We start from the raw sequence: 16,483 nt of genomic DNA, 5'->3' as shown, positions 1-16,483 counted from the left end.
TGGGTTAAATGGCAGCTAACACTTATTGAGCACCTACTACATACCAAGCACTTTTCTAAGCATTTTACATGCACGGACACGTTAAATCTTCAAAACAAACGCTCAAGGGGAGGGGGGATATTATTGTTATTACTATTCACACACAGGATACCGAGGCTCAAAGAGTACATTAGTTAATTCAGGATCAGCTGTGAGTGACAGAAACCCAGGTGAAGGATGACAATCGTGTTTCTCTCATGTCACAGCACAGCGGTCAGCAGACTGGGACTTGTGTGGAGGCGCTGCTCCTGGAGGTCCTTGCAGCTCAGCACACTGTCGTCTCTGGACGGTGGCCTCACTCTCAGGGCCCATGCTGCTGGAACCACGACGCAGGCAGAAAGAGGAAGGGATTTTTTTGTTTAAGATTGTATTTATTTATCTGAGAGAGAGAGAGAGAGAGCGATTGCACACAAGCAGGGGGAGCAGCAGAGGGAGAGGGAGAAGCAGACACCCCGCTGAGCAGGGAGCCCGATGCAGGGCTTGATCCCAGGACCTCCGGATCATGACCTGAGCCAAAGGCAGACACTTAACTGACTGAGCCACCCAGGCGTCCCCTGATGGAAGGGATTTTAAAACATTAGAGAGAGGGTCTGTCTCTGAAGGAAGACTTCCCAGAAACTCACCATGACATTTTGGCTTAGATCGCATTGGTCAGAATATAGCCACGTGGCCACATAGAGCTGCAAGAGAGCTGCGAAATGGTGCTCTATTCTGGAATGCCACCTTTCCAGCTGAAAACTCACGTGCTATGAAAAGGGGGAGGACGGACATTGGGGGCCTGAATCAGTCAGGATTGTCCGAAACAGAACCAGTAGGACAGATAGATAGGGAAGGAGTTTATTATGGGAATTGGTTCAGATGATTATGGCTGACAGGTCTGCCATCTGCAAGCTAGGGACCCGAGAAAGCAGGTGATGTGATTCAGTTGGAGGCTGAAGGCCTGAGGACCAGGGGCCGATGGAGTACATCCCTGTCTGAGCCTGAACGCTGGAGAAGGAGCGCGAATGTCTGAGGGCAGGAGAAGGTGGAGGTCTCCGCTCAAAGCAGACAGAGTGCATTTGTCCGTCCTCCGCCTTTTCGTCCTCTTCAGGCCTTCCAGAGATTGGACGAGGACCAGTAATTGACCTGAGACTATGGAGATAAAAAGTGGCCAGAGCTCGCATGCGAGTCCAAGCATCCAAGCTCCAAGCCTGCCCTCCTGGCCCAATCCAGCCCACCATGGGTCTGTAAACCGAGTCCACCTGGCACACAGCCACGCCCGTTTGTTTAATTCGTGGCTGTTTTGCACCATGACACCAGGGGCGGCCGGTTGCAAAGAGACCACCCTTTCTCAAAAACATGTCCACCCCCTGCTCATTGTAGATTAACTTAAGCGAGATGAAGTGCAAAAGATGCCTGACATAGTTTCAGACCAAGAATCCTCAAAAACTAGTAATTGTGTTGCTGTTGTGTTTACAGCTGATAATATAGTAACAGGATTGGGGTTGGGATCGGCATCCCCATCAGGGCAGAATCAGTACCAGAATTTCGTCAGGCTGCTTCCCAAAGGAGAAGCAGAAATCCCAGGGCGGGTCCAGCATGGAGGCGAGGCTGGCGGGGAGATGAGCAAGCCCTCCCAGGGTGGGCAGGAAGCGCTCCCCACCCCCCACCCCCGCCTCTGCCTCCAGCAGACGTGAGGTCGCTCTCAGAAGGTGGAAGAGGAACGGAGCCCGTGCTCTGCTGGGCTGAGGACAGGCTGAGATTGTGGCCATTATTCACTGCCTCGAATGTGTGTGGGTGAGCGAAAGTTAAAAAGAGAATCTGTTGAGAAAATGATTCTGAAGTTCACTAGGAAGAGGAAGCTAGAAAAAATATCCAAGAAAAGTTTGGAAGAGAGAAAAAGAAAACATGGAAGCTGAGAGATCCTCGGCCCGTTTCAGATCATTCTGCCTCCCTTCCTCCTCTCACCGCACCAGGAGGCCGAGGCGCTGGTGAGCCCCTTCTGGGGGGACCAGAAGGCTGAGGTCAGGGCTGACAAGGGATCTTCAAGGAGGAGAGATTTACATGCCTCTACGCCCATGCACATGCCTCCTTCTGCAGAGAAGGCATTTAAATGTGAGTTTTTTCTAGCAGACCCTAGACCCTTTGCATCCCCCTGATGCCTCCAAAGCTGTGACAGAAACCCCAGTCCCCTGGGAAATGCTATGCGCGGGATGCGTGACTATCCCAGATGGCTGAGAACGCCTGTCTCACTGTGGGTAGAACTGTGATCTCTAACAAAAATGGTTGATTAGGAGACACACACTGTTTGGGAAATGTAGTTACTGTATTAATAACACACCCTACCCCAACCCCGTTGAAAAATGTCACACACACACACACACACACACACACACACACACAGGGACTCACATACACATGGGCTGTTTAATGCCCAGGGCCAAGAAGACCCGCATACATTCAGCAAGAAACTTTATTATCCCAAACCTGAGCCATGAATAGTAAATGCTAAGCCTCTTCTCCCTGCTGTTTATGACTCGGGGGCTTAGAGACTCTCAGAGCGTCGGGTCAGCTATTCGATCCAAACAGCCGGATGCATCGAAGACCTGAACAACACCTACGTTGATTAAAATCGGTTCCACGCACCAGGGGCACTTAGAAGCCCGGAGTCAGGCTGCTCAGGCTTCCAAGCCCCGCTCACACGTCTAGAGTGGCCGGCTGGGTAATCCCTGAGAGCCCTCCGACAGCACGTGGCTCTCACAGCCCACCCACCAGCAGGTCTCAGGCCAAGTTTAAAAAGAGGCCAGGGCTGACCTCTCTTGCCGCAGCTCCCCACCGCACCCGCGCGCATGGGAAGACCACTGCATTGCTCGTACACGTGTAGGTTACTGGGGGCCTCCGTCATCACGTGAAGGAAGGCCTGGCCAACAAAGACGGCTCGAACCGCCCCCCCCATGCCAGTTCCCAGGCCGCGGTGCGGAAATCTGGGCTTTACACTTGGCTCCTGCTTTGTCTTTCATCCAGCATCTCCAGTTTGACCTCCCGATGTCTTTCAAATCCTTCGTTTCTCTCCATCACCCCTGTCCCCATGAAAGGAGATGGAAGCCACTCAGATCAGCTGAAGACACGGCAGAGACGAGACGTGACGTCTTAGGCGTGTAGTTGACTCGGTACCCCTTACGTGCAAAGCACCGTGCTCGGCACGTGGTACCCAAGCCCCTTCAATTCTCCCCACAACCCTTTAGATGGATATTATTACCCCCATGTTACAGACGCGCAAACGGAGCCCCGGAGGTATTACATAATTTCAGTTACAGATGAACGAATTCTGGGGATCGAGAGCACAGCATGGTGACCGTGGTTAATAATACTGTACCGTGTACTTGAAATTCACTGGAAGGGGAGATCTGAGGCATTCTCACCAGACATGAAAACATGGTAAGTATGTGGAGTCACGGATACGTTCATTAACCTCATTGTGGCCATCATTTCACACTGTGGGCATACAGCAAATCGGCACATTGCACACTTTTTTTAAGACCTTAATTATTTATTTATTTGAGAGAGACAGCAAGTGCAGGGGGAGGGGCAAGGGGAGAAGGAGAAGCAGACCCCCTGCTGAGCACAGAGCCCGATGCGGGGCTCGACCCCAGGACCCTGAAATCATGACCTGAGCCGAAATCAAGAGTCAGATGCTTAACAGACTGAGCCCCCAGGCGCCCCCAGGGTACACTTTAAATACATACAAGTATGTTTGTCAATTATACCCCAGTGAAGCTGGGAAAAGAACGAATGAATGCGCACATGCATGAATGAATGAATGGATGTGCAGGGCACTTCCCTCAGCCAGGCTCAGATCCAGCCGTTTCCTCTCTGGGAACACGGCAGCACAGCCAGGCCTGCAGCGGACCCGTGGCCACGGGCATGCGGTGGGCACAGAGCTGGGTGGCACCAGCCTGGGGACCTTTGACAGGACACTCTTTTTTCTCGGCCTCAGTTTATAAAATGGGCATCGGATTAAGAATGGTGTCACCAAATAAAAGGGACGATTTGCTGTGACTTTCTTTTTATTCTTGTATTTGTCCATTGGCTTTCTGAGTACCGATGCCGGGCCTAACACCCACTTCCTGTGTGAACGGGGGAAAAGGGCACTTGTAGGACACACAGTGTTGGATGTTTTTATATATCATGACTTTAGTCCTCACAGCAGGGGTTCTGAGCGCGTTTGTACCCTAAGGTACAAATCTCTGACGGCATAAGTAACCTGCCTGAGGTCACGCAGCTTGTGAGTGGGGGTGTCAGGATTTGAACCCAGGCATGCAGCGGTGCCTCCCTGGGCTGGGGCCCTTCCTGAAGGCTGTACAGTTAGTCATGTCAACCCCCCTCCCCACACCCATAGCAAGCCTCACACAGGGCTGCTTACATGGAGGGCCAGCCTTCCAGAGCAGGAAGACAGCATTTTTACATGGATGAGTCCAGGAAGACTTCTTGGAGGAAGCAACAGAGAGCTCGATTTGCCGGCAGAGCAATGGAGAGGCGCCTCCGCCCCACCCCTCCATCCTCGCTGCTCTGGTCCAGGTCCCCAGTGACCCCCATGTAGCTAAGTCCAATGGCCGGGTCTCAGCCCCCATCCCACCTGCCCCCCTCGGCACCTTTGCCCCTCAGGAAGTGCCAGTTGATTCCTGCTCACTGGCCCTTTACCCTCCTTTGCTGGTTTCTCCCCGCTCTCCTCTCCCTGCCAACACCGGAGAGCGCCAGGGCTCAGGCGTGCACTTCCCCATCTGGACTCAGACTCACTCCCGGAGGTTCTGAGCCACTCCCATGCGATTCATATCAACAACGGGACATTCATACAAACGTCCCTTCTCAGTGGGCACCAGGCCCCCTCACTGAGGCCACATGGGGACGAGCCACCTGTGTGTCCCTCAGGCCTTCCAAGGATGCCCCAGCAGAAACCTGAAAACAGAAGGTATTGCTGGTCTCACAGGGCCAGTCAACCCTGGTCAGGCCTAGCGGGAATTATATAGGACCCCCAGACACAGGGAAGCCCCCATGGCATCTCTCTGCTCCTCTCCCTGCTGTGGGGTTCTAGAACTTGCCACTCCCTGATGCCATAGGACACATGCGTTCTGACTTTCTTGTTCCCCTGAAACGTAAGTGAGGTCCCCTGCTTCATCCTCGAAACTCCTCCAGGAGACCCAGACCCCGTCCTGGACCCAGGCCCGCCCTGCTGGTCAGCCCCTGTGCCACAGTCCAGAACAGGGGTCTGAAACTCTGGCCCAGGGGCCAAATCCAGCCCACCGCTTCTTTCTTGTGTGGCTGGTGAGTGGAGCACAGATTTTACATTTTTTAAATAGTTGAAAGAGAAGAAAACAAAATAAAAACAGTACTTCCGGGCATGTGAAAATTATATAAAATTCTAATTTTAGCGTTCATAAATAAAGTCTGGAGCAGAACCACACGTATTTGTTTACATATTATGTGTGGCTTCCTCAGGCGACAATGGCAAAGTCGAAGAACAGTGACAGGGACGCTATGGCCTGCCAAGCCTAAAATATTTAACTAACTGGGCCTTTGCAAAACAAGTTTGCCAACCTCGGGTCTAGAATGCCGCGATCTGCCGGCTAGCAGCCACGGTTCTGGGAAGACAACACGGGCGGGGTCCCCTTGGAGCAAATCCAATGCATACAAGTCCAGATTGGCTAAAGCAAACTTGGAAGGAATCTCCTCACTTTGCAAGCACACCCGTCTGTCCCAGCCAAGCCCCCGAGACCATGGTCATGATGCATTTCGAATGCAATTCAGCCCTCGCACGCCTCGTCAGAAACGGTCTTTGAGGGAAGTGGCACCGCGAGAGAGCACACACGCATGATCTAAGACTTGGAGTTACGCCATCTGAGATCAGCGAGCTTGACTCCGGAGGCCTTGACAAAGTGAGCTCGGGACTAAAATGGACCAGGGGCTGTTTAATCGTCTCGCCTGAGAATAGCCTGCAGTGTGATTACTGATCAGCCCCCGATGACTTCTGAGTTCTAAACCTTTGGCACATCAGACATGGCAAAGGCCAGGGAACCCACGCAGCCCAAGAGCTTATACATACAGTTGGGGCAACAGAGGCCCAGAGAGGAAAAGTGAGTCCCCTGAAGTCGCACAGCATTAAGAGTGGCAGATCCGGGACTAGAAGCCAGGCTGTCTGAGTCCCAGCCCTGTGCTTCTGCTACTAGAGACGGTATAGTGCCCCCCCAACTCTGGGGTCTTATAAAAAATAAGGCTCTTTCTTCTACCACTCCAAACTAGTTTTATCACCGTTTTCAACAGGCTTCCCACCCAGCACCTTTTGAAAGTGTTGAGACTGCCCTTCCATTCACAAACGTCCATGATCCCGACTCGAGAAAGAGTGGCCCTCCTCAAAGGAAGCATAGTGCAGAGGATTCTCCCACGAAAATCTGTATTTACTGAGCACCTACTATGTTCTAGGCACTGTGCTGGGTACTGGAGGGGCTCCAGGGAAGAAGGGAGATGTGTGCCCATGCCCCGGGAGCTTACATTCAGTGGTGGAGGTCAGTAACAACCCAAGGGCTGGCAGAGAGGAAACAAGGGTCCCAAAAGGCACCAGCCGGGACCAGGGGGCTGTGGATTCCTCTAGGAAGAAGAAGGGGTGAGGCCCGTGGGATGAGTATTTTATCCAGCTCCCGAGAGGACAGCGTTGCTCAAACCACAGGAGGAGTGTCAGTGGAGGCATGGCCAGAGGGCACCGGGGCCAGGGGGGCCCAGATGGGGTTCCTGGGCAACGGAAACCATGGAGTGCTCTCACGCAGGGTGAGTCGCGGGCGTGCGGCTTTCTAAGCCCGGAGAATGGGCAGGCAGGGCAGGGTAGGTATCATGAGGACGCCGTAACGGGGGTAGAGAGACGAGAACGGATTCGAGAGGTATTCGGAGCAGACACGCACCGGCCTGTCTGCACGGGACGGAGGCAAAGAGTGTCTGGTTTGAGCGACTGTCGGAAGGCGGGTTCAGACAACAGGACTGATCGTGGTAACGTGTAACATGTGTGTGCCACCTCCCATTCTCCCGCTCCCCATCACAACTGTCCGCCAGCCTCGTGGCCACCCCGGGAGGGAGGAAAGAGCCCTCCTGAGAAGGGAAATGCCAAAGTGGAACACGGGTAACGGAGGGGCTGTTAATGCCCCGACAGACAGATGCAGCGATAGCCTGTCCTGAATATGGCAAAGTTGAAGTCCCAAGGGTTTTGGAGACCCAGGGGCAGGTCAGAATGCTTCCTTGATGACCTGTCTGCGGGCCAAGGGCAGAGCACCCTGGCTGGCCCCCTGCAGTGCAGCCACTCGGCATCTCACCCGAACACAGACAGACCCTACCTCCGCTTTGGCCGCCTGGACCTGCACCCTCTGCCAGCCTCCCTCGTGGAGAAACAAGTTCACAGGATTTGCTCTGCGACAGGAGGCGCTGTGATTATTTCAGTTGACAGATGAGGAAGCTGAGAGAGAGCTGAGGAGGCTTGTCCGAGTTCAGCGGGGGCTAGGTTCCCCCTCCTGGTCCTCAGGCCCCGAATTCCCTCCCTGCCATCTTCCCCGCTGGACGGCTGCGGGCCTGAGAACACCACACCACCCGTTTCTGGCCTGTTGCACGAGGCGTGTCCAGGAGGGGAAGGGATGGACTCGAGACACACCGGGCTTCTCTGTAGGATTGGGCCGCCTGGGGCCAACATACAGCCCCTCGCACCCCTGGAGGCCCAGGGAAGGATGCGAGACCCCTTCCGTGGGAGGAAGAGAGGCGTGTGGGGGAAGCGGGGCTGTACCTGGGGACAGGCGTAAATCTGCCTGGTTTGCTGTCCACACAGAGGACTCTTCAGGAAGATTGTAATCCGGCTCAGCGTGGGTAAGCCTGAGTCACGGGACAGGCGGGAGCCAGGCCAGGCCGCCACCCCCGGTGGAGAGGCTCCGTCCCAGGGAAATGGCGCCATCTGCTGGGTGTCCGTCGTATGACAGGCTCTGTGACGGAACAAACACATTGAGAAACTAGCATCTCAAAGACACATAAAAAGCTAACTCAATATTTTACTCTTTGGAGTTGAATTTGAGCTTATGCAAGGATTTTATTCATTTAGCATTTAAAACAAAACCAAAACGAGTGTTTGTTAACTATGTGATGAATACATGTCAAGCACCTAATACAGTAAGACAGACCCGGTTTCTGCTCTTTTGGACCCGGTTTCTGCCCTTTTGGAAGTTATGTTGGTAAAGGACAGCCATTGCATCTCTCTCTCTCTCTCTCTCTCTCTCTCACACACACACACACACACACACACACACAGACACCCCTACTTACACACATACATGTACACACGTGCCTATGTACATACATACATAAGCTCGGTTTAGGTATTGACGGATGTCATGATTGAAACAGAGGATGGGGGTGCCTGGGTGGCTCAGTTGGTTATGCTTCTGTGTTCAGCTCAGGTCATGATCCGGGGGTCCTGGGAACGAGCCCCGCATCCAGCTCCTTGCTCTGCTGGAGACTGCTTCTTCCTCTCCTGCTCCCCCAACTTGTCTTGTGCTCTCTCTCTCTGTTAAATAAATTAAAAAATTTTTTAAATCTTAAAAAAAAAAAGACAGAGGATCAAAAATGACACTGATGTTGACTGGGCTTCTTGGGGGGAAGTAGGGTTGGCCCCCAGCCACAGGGGTAGAGATGGCCTCTCTGAATAGACCTGAACCACGAGAAGGTAGCAGCCACACAGGGAGCAAGAGTTTCTTAAGCAGAAGGAACAGCAAATGCAGGCTGGGAGCACACGTGACAAGTGTGAGGGCCCGCAGGAAGCCACCGTGACCTGGGCGTAGTGACCGCTTCGCCCAGCTGAGTTCCATCCACAAAAGACCTGAAATGGTGAGGTTGCTTTTTCTCAACATTCTCTCTTGAAAAAGAAGACACTCCTTATCGTGGACTCTTTCCAAAGTGGCCGCCTACAGGGCCTTCTTTGAACCTCTCTAGGTGAAATAACGACCTTCCATCTGGAGAGCCCCCAAATGACCTCATTGGAACTAGTTTGGCCAAAATATTTAAACAGGATGCAATCAATAGTCCCAGCTGGAACACTGAACGTCATTATAACCACATCTTTTACGGATCACTTTAAAAGGCAAACAGTAGGCGGTTACACATGGAGACCAGGGGCAAACACCTACGGGACGACAGGAGAAGCTCAAGCGCCCTACAAGGCTGAGACCAGATTCCCCTGGAAGTGGTCACGCATAGACTCAAAACTGTTCCATCTGACCCAAATGAAAGCCAAGGGAGTGCGCCCCTGGGACCCGCCTCTCGCTCCGTGGTCTCCAGGCCAGCAGCCGCAGCACGGGCCCGGGAGCTTGCTAGAAATTTGGAGCTGGACCCTGAGTTTAAACAGGACCCCTCCCGGAGGTGGGTGGTATGCCCCATGATGTGTGAGCAGCTCGGCTCCAGAAAAGCTGGTGCAGAGCTCAAAATGTGCTCTAGTGACAACGGAGACATCGATACTGAAAATGCAGGCAGAGTGTTTTAATAGTGTTTCCTAAACAGTGGGGGGAAAGCAATATTCCTAAATAAATGTGTTTTATAATACATTATATGTAACTAAATGAGCAGCGTAGCAGCGATGCTTACGTGGCCTCAACAGCCAGTTCTTTCACTTTTTTTTCAGCTGTCTGGCCCTAGGCCACTTGACTTCTCTATGCCTCAGTGCTCTCATTGGTAAATTTATTTATATTTTAAAAACGATTTTATTTATTTATATGAGAGAGAGAGAGAAAGAGAAAGAGTGAGCATAAGCAGGGGGAGGGGCAGGGGGAGAGGGCGAAGCAGACTCCCTGCTGAGCAGGGAGCCCGACGTGGGGCTCGATCGAGGTGACCCCGGGATCATGACCTGAGCCAAAGGCAGCCACTTAACCAACTGAGCCACCCAGGTGCCCCACTCTCGTTGGTAAACTTAAAATTGATGTTAAAATTGGGGCGCCTGGTAGGTAATGGTGTTAGCGTGGGACACAGAGGCCAGAGGTCAGAGGTCGTTCCCAGGGACACCACTCGTGGAGGAGGGTGGAACCCAGATAGGAAATGCCAGCTCAGGGTTTGGCTCCAGGTAGACGAAAGAGAGAGCTTAGAACTGTTTCTCTCTTGGCTTGGACCTTGCAAGGTACAGAAACCCAGTGTGAATGTTTGGGGGTGGGGGAGATCAGGGGTCCGGCCCAGGAAGGAAGGCTATGGTGACTGAGGCCAGGCATAGAGACTGTACCAGTTAGGCAGTCTGTCTACTCTGAGCATGCCTGTGCCCCAAGTCTTTAGGAAGGTCTCTGCCTGAACGTCCCAGTCTTGGCCCAGCTATGCTAAAGGCACCATGGGAAGGGTCATGGGTCCACAGGTCCGGAGGTCAGGCTGGTAATGGTGCAGGTAATCTGTAACTAGTTAACGAGATCTGGTCCCTCTTTGAGAACAGTATGGGGGCTTCCCTTCCCAGCCCAGCCAGCTGGAGATCCTCCCCATGGTCAGGGGTCCCCAAGACCAGCTCAGAGGACTCACGGGACTTACGGAAGCTGATGACGGGAGACAGATCATTTTGAAAGCAAAGGTAGAAGGTACACAGGACAGAGTCCGTGCAAAACAAGGCAGGAGCTGCCAGCTGCCCTCCCCGGGAGCCACAGGGCTAGCATCTGATTCTTCCAGCAACGATGCGACATGCCCCACGTGCTGCCAACCATGCGAACTCACCCGAGCTGGGTGAAAGGGATTTTACTGGAGGTCCGTGGGGCAGGTGCTTCCTCCTCAGCTCCTCAGTCTCCAGCCCCTGGGGCCCCAAGTGCACAGACACACTCCCAGCAGACAGGAGTCCCAGGGGTCAGGGGTTCTCTCCCAAGAGCCGGTCAAAGGCCAGTCCTGTCTTCGAACGTGCAGGGTGCTGAGCACCCCGAGCCTTCCCTGCACGCCCCCACATGCCACGCTCAAAGGTTCCCCCTGCCCTTCCCGGAGGAAGGTGGCAGATTACTCAGGCCCACGCCGCGCTGGCTTGTGGGGGGCAGGAGAAGAAGAGAGACTGGTCATTGCGGCCAACACCAGACTGGGGCCCCAAGGTCAGCCAGTGGAAACGGGCAGACGCACACACTGCAGCCGGACCCGTGTGCTCGTGGGTCCCGGGGGCCCATCCTATGCTGTCCACGCCCCGCCCAGAGCTCCAGTGCTTTTTTGGACACTCAAGCTGGAGTGTTCCAAGCCAGGGGTTCCCACCTCTCTGTGGGTCCCTTTCAGTTAGTCTTAAAACCCAACTGAGCTAAGCATCTGTAAGCACTCTCCTCAGGAACAGAGAGGAATCCCAGGGTGGGAAGTAAACACAAACGTGCCAAGTGAGCAGAAGACACCCCAGGGCACGTCCCTAAGCAGGTGTCAGGTGAGCACATCTGTTTCCTGAGAGCAGCTGCACGGAACCACGGGATCTACAGCCACGTGAGAAAGGAAAGCCAAGGGCAGGTGCCTGGAGGTCCTGAGGGCTGCCGGCCACTGTGGGAGCCCAAGTAGAGTCCCAGCAGGACGCCGGGCGAGGTCTGGGCTCCAGCAGCAAGGGAGGGAGGGCAGGTGGTGGGCCAGTCCTCCTCGGCTCCAGCACACACTCAGGGCCAAGGCAGAGATCCCGCCAACGCAATCACCGCTGAGCAGGACCCAACACTCGGCGGGGACCCTGGCCGCTCAGACAGGCCCACCTCCATCACCAGGACCCCCCTCAATGGGACTTCGGTGGCAGCAGAGATGACCCACCAGGGAGCACTGTCTGGAGGGTCCAGCTCTTCAATGACCTCAGCCCGGGAAACCCCCTGTGCTGGGCACACCCCCGGCACCCAAGCAAGCTCGGGAGCACGTTCGAATTTTCTACGTACTCAGCCACAGCCGCCCCTAGACTGTGGCGAGGAGCTGTCTTACTCAGAATTGGGCTCCTGTTCCTTATCCGTCCCCAGCCTCACCCGCTATGGGTTTCAGTGGGAAGTGAGGACCGAATTCAGCGGCAGGAGCAGGTCTTCCCAGGGCTGTCCGCTTAGACCCAGCCGGCACCATGCTGAGCATGGGACTATCTGGCCAGGCCTCTGACGTGTGATACAGCCTGAGGCCCTCCACTCAGGTCCCAGCCCTGCTACCCGCAAGGCAGTGACCTTGGACAAGTCACTTGACGCGTCCGAGTCTGCTTTGTCATCTGCGGCAGAGATCAGACCCACATTTGCAGACCTTTTGTGACGAGTAATATTAGGGGTCTAAATGCCTGGCACAAGGTAGGGGTTCACTACACGTTTGTCCCCAGGCCCCTGGCCGCTCATTCCAAGTGGCGCCTGCCATAAAAATCCAGGTAGCCAGTTGTAGCTATTTCCTGTTGTTGCTGTAGCGAAATAACCAGACTTGATGGCCTAAAACAACCGGAATTTTCTCTTAGAGTTCTGGAGGTCAGACGTCTGAAATCAGTCTCACTGGACCAACCTCAAGGCGGGGGTCCTTCCGGAGGCTCCAGGGTAGAAGCCGTTTCCTTGCCCTACCCAGCTTCTGGAAGCCACTGACATCCTTGGCTCATGGCCCCTTCCCCATCTACAGAGCCCACCTCTCCACTCTTCACCGCGGACATCACACCTCCTTTCTGTGATCCTGCCTTCCTCTCCTAGGACACATGTGACTGCACTGGGCCCACCCAGATCACCCAGGGTCATCCCCCCGTCTCAGGATCCTGAACTTGACCGCATCTGCAAAGCCCCCAGTAACACAGTCACACAGTCCAGGATTAGGACACGGGCACCTTTGGGGCTCCCTTGTTCCGACTGCCAAACCAGGCTTTTCGAAAGTCTACCCAGACTGTAGTGGCTTGGACGGGTGGGACCGAGACCACCCTCTGTTCTCTCCTCTGAAAGTGTTCTGCTCTCCCAAAAATCATTCTAAGGAGGTTTTGCTAAGGAATCGTGGGAAAAGTTAAAAAAATAAAAGTGAAAAAAAGCCGGTACGGTGGGAAATACGATGCTAGGTTCTCGGGATTCCAGCTTCCTTGTCCAAGTACTGAATCACTGCCAAGTTCCCCTTTCAGACTCAAGTATTCTGACACCCCTGTCAGACCCTGACCCCGGGCACCTGATCCCCAGCAGAAGCCTCGCCCCAGCCAGTCTGGGTCTGGGGCAGGAAGAGGTCCCCTTGCAGAATTGGGGGCTCAGCATGGACCCCCTGGGGGGTTGGTGTATCTATGGTTGCTGATCACCAAAGCCCCTCCCTGCTCAGGACTAGCGACAGACACCGGTCATCTGGAAATCCGTTCTACACTTCATCGCCTAAGTTCCTGTGAGCTGGGGGTCGTTTCTCTCTCTCTCTCCCTCTCTCTCTGTCTTTTTTTTTTTCTGGCAAAATGGATCCCTGTGAAAACTGTTAATTAGGAACAGGACAACCCAGTGTCACCATCCTTGCTGCTGGTAAATGAGAATTGACTCAAGGTTCGACGGTGTTCTTTCAAGCATAACTCGGCACAATAAAAGCATAATCTATCAGTTAAGACTTCCCACTGTATGAAATAAAAGTAATATTTTTAAAAAATTCTGTAGCAAAATATAAGTAGCAAAAGTGGGTTGTGACTCTGGGAGAAAAAAAAAAATCAATATTTACTGCCTGTGGAGTGGGGGTGAGGGTGAGCTGGGGGTGGGATGAGATTGCCCGGAAAGGGCCAGGGAACTTTCTAAAATAACGGAATGTTACGCATCTCGATGTGGAATGGTGCGTCTCAGAGTCAAGTGCGACATCACATATGTTCCACCTAAAAATCCCCACCAACACGCACTGAGCTCTGGTAACATTGCGCGTGCGCAGGCATTTAGGGGAAGGGCCCGGATGTTGGCAACTTCACTTAGGTGCCAACTTCATTGGGCGGATAGGTAGACAGAGGGATAGATTTGTTGTAAGGCAGGTCTAGCAAAATTTTAACAGTTGTAGAACGTATGTGGTGGCTGAATGAGGGTTCACTCTCAACTTTTTTATATATTGGAACATTTTCATAATAAAATGTTGGAGGAAAAGAGGTTAAAAAAAAAACAAACTTCTGTGGCAGTCAGTGAAACTGTCATCTTAGGAAGGTAATTTGCAGGGAATTCTTTGTCTGAGGCCCTCCCATCCCCAGGAGCCGCGGGGTACATGGCACTCCACTGAGCAGACTGTCCCAAGTATAAAATCCTGTCATTTACCGTCAAAGACGAGTCGCCATGCTCCCGGAACAACCAACCATTCCCAGGGGTCTGTTGATAAATAGGGACTTATCTCTACTCCCTGAGGTCTTAAAATGCTGGTGGAGAACATACCACAATACGAAGTCTCCACGTGGTCCAAGGGCACTTGTGGGGGTCACCTTATCCTGAGAGCTCATTGTGGGCCAGGCTCTTGATGGCGACCCTCACATCTGAGCCTCTTAACAAGCCTGACGTAGGTGGGACTGGCTACTCTGCTGTTCACTCGAGCGGGAGAGGGAGGTTATGTGTGGGCCTGAAGTGTCGCACACCGGGAAGCGTTGGGGTGGGATCCCAGGAAGTGAGATCTTACCGCGGCCCAGGGCCAGCCTGGTAAACCCATAACCTATCACCTGTTGTGACCAGTCCAGAAGGAAGGGAGAAAGAGTTCTTCGCTCATGTTTTACACACTTTAAAGTTTTTTTTTTTTTTAAGATTTTATTTCTTTATTTGAGAGAGAGAGAGCACAAGTAGGGGGAGCGGCAGAGGCAGGAGAAGCAGACACCCCGCTGAGCACGGAGCCGGATGTGGGGATCGATCCCAGGACCCCAAGATCATGACCTGAGCCGAAGGCTGATGCCTAAGTGACTGAGCCACCCAGGTGCCCCTGTACAGATTTTTTTGAGCATTACATATGCCAGACACAGGGGGTCCTTGAGGGAAGCTAAGAAAAAAGCCATTACAGGGGCACCTGGGGCAGGGGGGCTCAGTCGGTTCAGCATCTGCCTTTGGCTCAGCTCATGATCCTGGAGTCCTGTGATCAAGTCCCGCATCGGGCTCCCTGCTCAGCTGGGAGTCTGCTTCTCCCTCTCCCTCTGCCCCTCCCCTTGCTCATGCTCTCTCGCAAATAAATAAATAAAATCTTTTAAAAAGAAAGAAAAAAAGAAAGAAAGAAAGAAAGAAAGAAAGAAAGAAAGAAAGAAAGAAAGGAAGGAAGGAAGGAAGGAAGGAAGGAAGGAAGGAAGGAAGGAGGAAAGAAAGAAAGAAAGAAAGAAAGAAAGAAAGAAAGAAAGAAAGAAAGAAAGAAAGAAAGAAAGAAAGAAAGAAAAGGGCTATTACAACCTGATGTGATGGACAAGGGGGCCGGGGGAGGGATGTGGGCTGTCGGGGAAGGCCATCGGGGCGCTGACCCCGGAGGTTCATAGGCAGGGGAGTGGAGGGGCCGGGGAGGTGTTCGTGGAAGGCCACACTCAGGCTGAAGCTGGGACAAGATCCTCGAGGCAGGGTGCACTCTGTGTGCTATCTCCTGACTGGGACCCAGGCCAGATCTGCTCCCAACCCCATCACGCTGGCCCAGAGCCGCAGAGACGCTCCTCTCAGGAAGGAGGACTGGCACCCCTCCGTCACCACGCATGTCCGCGCCCGGGCTGGGAACCAGCTCTTCCCCTCTCCCTTCACCCCTCCGCTCTCCCTCGAGTTGGCTGTCACAACTTCTTAGGTATGACTTGAAGCTAGTTTTAGGTTTACTAGACAATTCTTAAGTGGAATATAAATCTTTTTTTTTCAATCTATCGAATCAGCTACTTTTCGTGTGACTGGCCACCAGTATCTACTTTTTCCTGTCAGTGACTCTCAGGAAAAAACGTGGAAGATTCCTCGCCTCTGGTTTAAATTTACTTCAACAAAACCTTGCCAACACAAAGGTTGCTCCCCCTGAACTCTGCGCACACTCTCCTGGGACCTGCCTCCTCAAGAAACAATTTCTCTCTAATATCTAAATAAGCTATTGAATACATTTCTAAGAATTCCCTCTCAAGCTAGCTGCTGTGGCTTTATGAATCATAAGAAAGCTTGGTGCCCCAGATTCCGCACAAGGAAATTCAATAGGGCCAATAACAACAAACCCAATAGACTTGTTTTGTTTTGTTTTGGGGGATGGGGGGAGGGGCAGAAGGAGAGAGAGAATTCCCAGCAGGCTTCACGCCCTGCACAGAGCCCAACTTGGGGCTCAATCTCACGACCTTGAGATCATGACCTGAGCTGAAATCAAGAGCCAGACGCTCAACCAACTGAGCCCCCCAGGTGCCCCAAGCCCAAGAGACTTCTTAAAATTTACCTTCTGTCCCAATGTATCTCCGACACTCATTGCTTAAATGAAGTGCGATGCCATTTACCTAACTCCCAACTCAGGAAACAAAAACTGCCTGACATCATGCAAACGTTTAAGCTTCTAAAATAACTTCCGCGATTTC

The 16,483-nt window shown here is 53.0% G+C and overlaps 1 long non-coding RNA gene across 1 annotated transcript; it reads right to left on the bottom strand.

Moving 5' to 3' along the window:
* Nucleotides 1-518: 518 nt before the first annotated feature.
* Nucleotides 519-8,643, bottom strand: LOC123803954 (uncharacterized). The gene is made up of 3 exons (XR_006783007.2): nt 8,399-8,643; nt 7,835-8,027; nt 519-1,170 (listed from the first exon to the last, which is right to left on the bottom strand). It is a non-coding gene; the product is annotated as an uncharacterized LOC123803954 (long non-coding RNA).
* Between the last annotated feature and the right edge of the window lie 7,840 nt (nt 8,644-16,483).

This window comes from Ursus americanus, chromosome 26, assembly GCF_024610735.1.
Source record: "Ursus americanus isolate L20-20 chromosome 26, mUrsAme1.1.p, whole genome shotgun sequence".
Lineage (NCBI taxonomy): Eukaryota > Metazoa > Chordata > Mammalia > Carnivora > Ursidae > Ursus > Ursus americanus.
This window is presented reverse-complemented; position numbering and strand designations above follow the sequence as displayed.